Genomic DNA, 8437 nt, shown 5'->3' on the forward strand with positions numbered 1-8437 from the left:
ATAGTACAAAGCAGTTTATATACTATATACATACATAAACTTCACTACCTACTTATTTTTGTTAGTGCCTGATTCTTTTTAGTGCTGATATGAGGCAATGCAACAGTGGATAAAGTCACCAGTCACTAATTCATGTGGCATCTTACCGCGCTGTTACATACCTAATATAAAACCGTGGCAAACTTATAACATATTTAAAAGTTCAGCTGAAGTTATGTTTTACTTTCATAAAATATTTGTTTGCGAAGAAGCCACACTCACATATCCTCTCGGATATGGTACAAAAGTCGTCAAATCAAAGCTGTAGAGTTAACAATGTATGCTTTGTGGTGAGTCCAAATTCACTTTGCTGGACATTATCCTTTTGGTCTAGATTAAATTGCAAACATTGTTAATACATGCATTTTTTTAACATCCGGCATGTGCTAAAAATCGTACATACCTAAGGGGCTACATGTCCAAAATTATTGCTACGCATTCCTAATTAATTATTCTCTGTATATTTATTGATTCCTGCAAAATTGGACCACGTAATATTAATACTAACACATTTTTCTGCATTGTTTACATATTTTTCTATGCCTTTTGGCATTTCGCTCTCGCAATTGCACCAAGATGACGTCACGCAAAAATTACACTCAAAAATCCTCTCTCATGGGCGCAATCTAGTATTCTATTCTTCTTGATATATGTAGGTACATGTTTATATATGTACACACAAAAATCTTCTACGACAAATATCTTCTACCCAAAACCCCTAATTTGTGAAATGATTTTTATCAAAATCAATGGCAATACGTTAAACAGAAAATAAAATAATGCAAAATTAAGCCAAACAAACAATAACAACGTTTTTGCTGCTAGAGTCTCTGCACGCGTTGTCTGCACTAACTTTAAATTGCAAGATTTATCATCTCACAGAATGAGCCTAGGGGTCCAAAGGTCCTAAGTCCCGCACTGTACCAATCACTTAAAACATATACATATCATATATACATACAGTGACTCACACAAGTATCCACGTGATTTTTTTTTCAAATATTCAAAGCGTTTTTCAAGTAAATTTTTGTTGTTTTTTTTCCATAAAAATATTGTCCAAGCTTTAGCCAAAAACCAAGGCATATCAAACAGGTAGCAGCATTAGAGCAAAAACAACATATACGTGTATTTCGTTGCTCCTTCTGGTATCTATAGTGTCAAAAACTGTTCTGAATTTTCTCTTGTATATCAAAGTGTGCCACGTAGAATGCAAAAAAAATAATAAAAAACTAGTGAATTTGTTTGCTTCTCGAAGCACTGATCAATTTTTTGCAAGGCCCACTAATCAACGTTTGTGCTGCTGAGTAGGGCGAACGTGTCGAAAGCTGTTTATTTTGTATCAAAAAAGGTTTCGCATGCAAATAAATTTGGTCAATTTAGAATGTTGATGAGAAGTTATTAAAAATATTTGATATTTTAGAGACCAAATAATTTGAAAATTCAATCAGCTGCTCTACTGATAAGTACTACCTGTTCAATATGCCTTGGCCAAAACCATATACTTAAATCGGAATTTATAAAAAATGTTGGAGTTAGGGTCATGAAGTGCAAGTTTCAAGCGGCTAAAAATCGCGTAGATTTTTCATATTTTATTGCACTTTTTTTCCATATAACCATGATGGGTAAGTTCAGAAGACGCAGCAGTTAAGCGCAACCGTTGCTAAAAAATAAGTGATGAAAATGCGTCTTCTGAACAGCTAGATACATTTGCTGTCAAATTCAACTGTCAAAGGTACACAAAACATGTTGTCTCAAATGATCAGAAAATATTTCGATCATCTAACACTCAACTGTTCAGTTGATTAGAAGTACACAACAACGCGTTCAGAAGGTGCAATCACAACAGTTACTGAGCTTTTGTGCCTTCTGAACGTGCCCAATGTCTTATGAAATAAGATGGGAGAGACCGTTCGTAACAAAATTTCAAAAAATCAACGCCAGTTTTTGTAAATTGCACTTGTTCCATACAAAAACTAAAAAAAAACGAAAAAGTAGTCACCAATAAAAAAAAAAATTTACTAAAAACAGTGCGATTTTTTAGCCGGTTGAAACTTGAACTTCATGAGACTAAAATTGTATGGGCTATAAAACTGCTGTAAAGATTCAGATTAAAAAGCTCGAAATTTTGGTGAAAATTTGATGCATTTACCTATATTTTGTATAAACTCTGGTTTATATCGTTTTGGCTAAAGCTTGGACAACATTTCTATAGAACCAAAAGAATACAAAAAATGTAACTTGATAAACGTTGTGAATATTAAAAAAAATTAACACGTGAACACTTGTGTGAGCCACTGTATGTATGAATGTATGCATGTGCTGTATTTGCATAAATATAAAATTTTGAAAGCAAATTTGTGCTTTTGATGGAATAAATTTACAGTTCCGAAAAAAGCGGCAAAAATATAATCAAACAAAATTAAATGAGAAAAATCAATTTATAGCGCTGCGTTTTAAGTGTTTTGTTGATTTGGTGAATACTGTGCATACATGTAAATACATACATATGTTTCTAAGAATGTAGGTATGCATTTTTAAACACGAATTACTTCATAAAATGCATCAATCGCTGGCGCCCTCTTTCTTTTTGCCTTTTTATATTTTTATTTTCTTTTAATTTTTTTCTTTTTTGCAAAGAATCGCGTGACAACAAACGTCACGGCACACACCCCTTTTTCAATAGCACATGCTACCGTGACGTTTTCACCGTTGTTATTGCTTTTTTGCTGAAAGCTTGCCAATTAAATAAATTAACGTCAAATCATATATGTATGTGAATGCTTGCATTTTTCGATTTATTAAGTCATGGGAAATTATTTTTCTGTAAACAAAAAATATTTTTCATTTATTTGTTGACGTGCCTCTTCAAAATAATAAAAAAGTACCAACAAAAAATTTATTCATTGTGAATTTGTTATAGTGCGATGCGCATTTGTTTATTGATTAAATATATTCACATTTATGCCAATCAACACTGAAATTGTGGCATTTTGCTGTTGAAGACTTTTTTCATTCTTACATACATACATACATATGTATGTAGAGAACAGACACATTGTATTTAAGTCTGTAACTCTTTTGCGTTCAATGCACTTTCTATGGGTACCGGTAAAACATTTCCCAGCAGATTTCATAATTTTTACAACTGAATGGAAGCTCATTCATATTTCTACTTACTTGCGAAATGGGAAAGGCCCATTTCTTGATATTCTCATTTTGTGAAATTCACACTTGGGTATATTCCCGCACTCAGTTTTTATCAATCGAAAGCATTGAATCAAATGAGAAAAAATTAAGAGACACAAAAAATATAAAAAAATTAATAAAAGCAAATGCAAAAAATAAGATTCTTGGCGAAATCGGGAGCTTTTGAGAGCAAAACTTTTTTGTTTGCACGCGCTCTTGTAAGTTTTTTCCTAACAAATTGCAAAAAAAGAAACAACAAATGCAATGCTTTGCTTAGCATTTATAAAGAATTGTAAAGTAATAAAAAAAGGAAAATTCTTGTAAGTCACTCGTTTGCTGTTAATAATAAGATTTTACTAAGCGGGAGACCCCCGAAGCAAAATAAAAGTTTTATTACGATTTTTTCGCATGCCCTAAGAGAAAAATTTTTTATCTAAAACCAAATTTGGCTAAGATACAATTTTTCAGTTCTCGTTCTTAAAATTTGTAAAGCTTTTTAGTCTGTAACCTTTTAAAAATATCAATAATCATAAAAGTAGAATTTGCGGTCTCGCAAAATTTCTTGAAATAAGAATATCACGGTCCTTATAAGATTTTTTGGAGTTACCGTACTTTTGTGATAAACATTTTTTATTTGGGCTAAATTTATGTATAAAACCCAATTCAACATCTTTCCAGAACCGGTTAAACTTTTCATGGGTTCTTTTTAAGGCAGCAAGGTTTAAACAACCCTTAACGAGCTAAGGTCCATCTTACAAACGAACGAGGATAAACACATGTATCCCTAATACACTATATAAATACCTCCTATAAAGCGAGAGCGCCGCTAGCATCTTGTGAATTGTGGGTTTTAATATATTGAACTGGCAAATAAAAGAAAAGAAGCCAAATCTGGCTTAGGTGAGTTAATAAGAGGCCTAGGGCTCTTATTCTTTTGAAATGCCCCCGAATGCATTGTTGCTGCTTCAGTTCCTTACGAACGATTTTTTTCGGGGCAGGGAAAATAATGTACGTAGTAAAAACTAGCATATAAACTTCAGCAGATTAATTGAAAATAAACAGAGCAAATATCAAATAACAATAACATTACTTTGCGATCTTGGAAACAAGTTGTTAAGCCTTCTTTTAGGCCACCACGCACTAGAGATCGTTAAAATTAAAATTATTTGCATTTTTTTAAATAGTCACTTTTGTTTACAAACAATTTTTATCTGATGCATCCTACTTAACCTTATATGTACATACATATGTACTCGTGTGTATATTTTTTTCTTAAATTTTAATTTCATTCCTTTTAATGCCTATTTGAATGTGCTTAAGCAGCTAAAGATGCAGGCAATGTAACGGGTGATTTTTTAAGAGCTTGATAACTTTTTTTTTTAAAAAAACGCATAAAATTTGCAAAATCTCATCGGTTCTTTATTTGAAACGTTAGATTGGTCCATGACATTTACTTTTTGAAGATAATTTAATTTAAATGTTGACCGCGGCTGCGTCTTAGGTGGTCCATTCGGAAAGTCCAATTTTGGGCAACTTTTTCGAGCATTTCGGCCGGAATAGCCCGAATTTCTTCGGAAATGTTGTCTTCCAAAGCTGGAATAGTTGCTGGCTTATTTCTGTAGACTTTAGACTTGACGTAGCCCCACAAAAAATAGTCTAAAGGCGTCAAATCGCATGATCTTGGTGGCCAACTTACCGGTCCATTTCTTGAGATGAATTGTTCTCCGAAGTTTTCCCTCAAAATGGCCATAGAATCGCGAGCTGTGTGGCATGTAGCGCCATCTTGTTGAAACCACATGTCAACCAAGTTCAGTTCTTCCATTTTTGGCAACAAAAAGTTTGTTAGCATCGAACGATAGCGATCGCCATTCACCGTAACGTTGCGTCCAACAGCATCTTTGAAAAAAATACGGTCCAATGATTCCACCAGCGTACAAACCACACCAAACAGTGCATTTTTCGGGATGCATGGGCAGTTCTTGAACGGCTTCTGGTTGCTCTTCACTCCAAATGCGGCAATTTTGCTTATTTACGAAGCCATTCAACCAGAAATGAGCCTCATCGCTGAACAAAATTTGTCGATAAAAAAGCGGATTTTCTGCCAACTTTTCTAGGGCCCATTCACTGAAAATTCGACGTTGTGGCAGATCGTTCGGCTTCAGTTCTTGCACGAGCTGTATTTTATACGGTTTTACACCAAGATCTTTGCGTAAAATCTTCCATGTGGTCGAATAACACAAACCCAATTGCTGCGAACGGCGACGAATCGACATTTCACGGTCTTCAGCAACACTCTCAGAAACAGACGCAATATTCTCTTCTGTACGCACTGTACGCATTCGTGTGGTTGGTTCAATGTCCAATAAAGTAAACTGAGTGCGAAACTTGGTCACAATCGCATTAATTGTTTGCTCACTTGGTCGATTATGTAGACCATAAATCGGACGTAAAGCGCGAAACACATTTCGAACCGAACACTGATTTTGGTAATAAAATTCAATGATTTGCAAGCGTTGCTCGTTAGTAAGTCTATTCATGATGAAATTTCAAAGCATACTGAGCATCTTTCTCTTTGACACCATGTCTGAAATCCCACGTGATCTGTCAAATACTAATGCATGAAAATCCTAACCTCAAAAAAATCACCCGTTATGTAAATGTCAGAAAATATTCCTACAACTCAACAAACAAGACATTGCCATCAACGCAACCAAAAGTGAATTTCTCATTTTTGGGCATTGTCATTTCGGCAATTAATTACGAGCTTTAAACCTGCAAGCCGGCATTTAAACGACTGCATTCCTCCATCGCACGATTCACACGCGCTAATATTTTTTATTACGGAATGTACATACATATATGTATGTACATATATGCATACATATTTATGTATGTACATTAGGGTAGTCCAAATTTTGTTCTTAGCCACCCCCAGAACTGTTTCCATATTTAATATTTTCGTAGAATTAGTATACAATTCTTAAAAACCAATATGTATTTTCCAGAAGAAACAAAAAGAAACAGAATTATGAAGTCAGTCGACTTGTTCGTGCATGAAGTGGTTACGAACACATATATTTTGTAACTAATTTTTAACCGATTTCAAAAAAAGGTAATCAATTCATCGGAATAGTTTTTTTATGTATGTTACCGCATTACTTTGGACCAGGTTAACCGATTTCTATAAGTCTTTTGTAAAGGAAAGGTGGTACCTCAGAGGCGGTCCCATACTAATTCGGTTTAGATCTGATCATTGGATCATGATGAAATTAACGGTACTCTTAAATTTTTATATAGGGATTGAAGTCGGTTTGGTTATTTGCTTAAAAATTACTTGTTGTATATAAGACTATGAGATTGTTGGTTATGAAAGAATAGTCACTAAAATTTTACCGTTAAGCATCATAATTTAATATTTTGAAGATTTCTGAAGAGAAATATTCTCAATTTTATAGCAATTTTACGCACAGATGTATTTTCCCCTTGTAAAATGCATGTAAAACATCAAACCGCTGGCGGTGGGGTTAAATATCAACCAATTTCAAATTAAAAATAAGAGTTTATTTTATTTGTTTTTTTATATTTTATAGTTGTGATTTTTCTGTGCATTTTTGGACCAGCTTAATGAACATATGTATGTATAAGTTATTATTTGAATGTATAAATGCATGCAGGTTTTCGTTATTAAATATTTTAAGGAACCTCAGAGTGCAAAGTACGCTGCCCTTCCAGAAAATTTCAAAGCAAAAAGTAGGTGGGAGGTGAAATAAGACTTTCCGTTCATTATAAATAATGTGTGAAAGTTGTTATATTTATTTAAATAATATCCAGTTATTTCACAAAAGTACCAGAATTAAAAGCCACCCACTCGCCTTAGGAATTAATTTAAAACTGCCAAACACTTCATAAATTTATGAGGTTAGTGTTGCTAGTAGGGACATTTTCTGCATATTTTTTCGTTTATAATTTAAGAAGTGGGTATGTAGTATATACGTACAAAGGTACAATTAGTATATGTATATGTATGTATGTATGTACGTGCCTACATGTGAACATCTGTAAGAAAACAAGATTTTAAAGGGTGCGTTAAGAATATGACCGTTTAACTCGATTTGAAGTGATACAACCCCAGGGGCCGTACATTGACGTACACAACCGTTATTCGAAAAATGATGTTGGCAGTCGGATATGTCAGGCGCATAACGGTATTGTATTGTTTGACCGAATTTGCGTCAAGAATGCGAGAAGGATCACGTGCAGTACAACTGGTATTTTAATAAAAATTTCGGCATACCAATCTGCAAGTTAAACAATTAAATATACTTTTATTATGGCAGTATTCAAATTGAACCCAGTGAAAATCGCATTAATTTACATAAATTATAACAGCAGTTAAATAATAAGTTATAATTACAAAGAATGCGGGTGTATTCCTTCGAAGGCAAAGTGGAAGTTTCTATCCGCTGAAAACCGTTTTTTGATGAAAAGAAACGCAAAATGTTTAGTAATGGAGCTATGTAGATACAAAACAAGTAAGAGCAGCGCTGTCTTCGGCTATGCCGAAGGCTTCATACCTTTCAATTTATTGGGTTTAGTTTCCTACATAAAGGAGATATATCGCAAAAACTGCTATCTGAACAATCAGTGGTATAAGAGATAAAGCTTATACAGCATAGATTTTGACGATTTTCTCAGTAGACTTTGTATTGTAATTGTATTACTTATAAAATATCTTACGAAATTTATCGGTTTTAGCTGTTCAAATAAAGGAGTTTCACAGTAAAATCCCATATCTGAACAATCAGATGTATGGAAGATACATATATGTTATAGTCACCCGATCCTTGCTATTTTCACTGTAAGTATTCTGTTAATAATGAGTGAAAATGGTGCGAAATTTCATGTTCCTAGCTGCATAAATGGAGGAGTTATGATAAAAGACCTCATATCTGAACAATCTGAACAAGTTGTATGGGGGCTGCAGGTTATAGTGACCCGATCTTTGTTATTTTCACTGTAAGTCTTCTGTTGATAATGAGTGAAAACAGCGCGAAATTTCATGGTCCTAGCTACATAAATGGAGGAGTTATAACGAAAAATCTCATATCTGAACAATCAGTTGTATGGGAGCTATAGTTATAGTTACCCCATATTTTTAATTTTCACTGTAAGTTTTCTGTTGATAATTATTGAAAACAGTGCGGAATTTCAT

Source organism: Rhagoletis pomonella, unplaced genomic scaffold, assembly GCF_013731165.1.
Source record: "Rhagoletis pomonella isolate Grant_MI unplaced genomic scaffold, Rhpom_1.0 Rhpom_scaffold_01140, whole genome shotgun sequence".
Classification (NCBI taxonomy): domain Eukaryota; kingdom Metazoa; phylum Arthropoda; class Insecta; order Diptera; family Tephritidae; genus Rhagoletis; species Rhagoletis pomonella.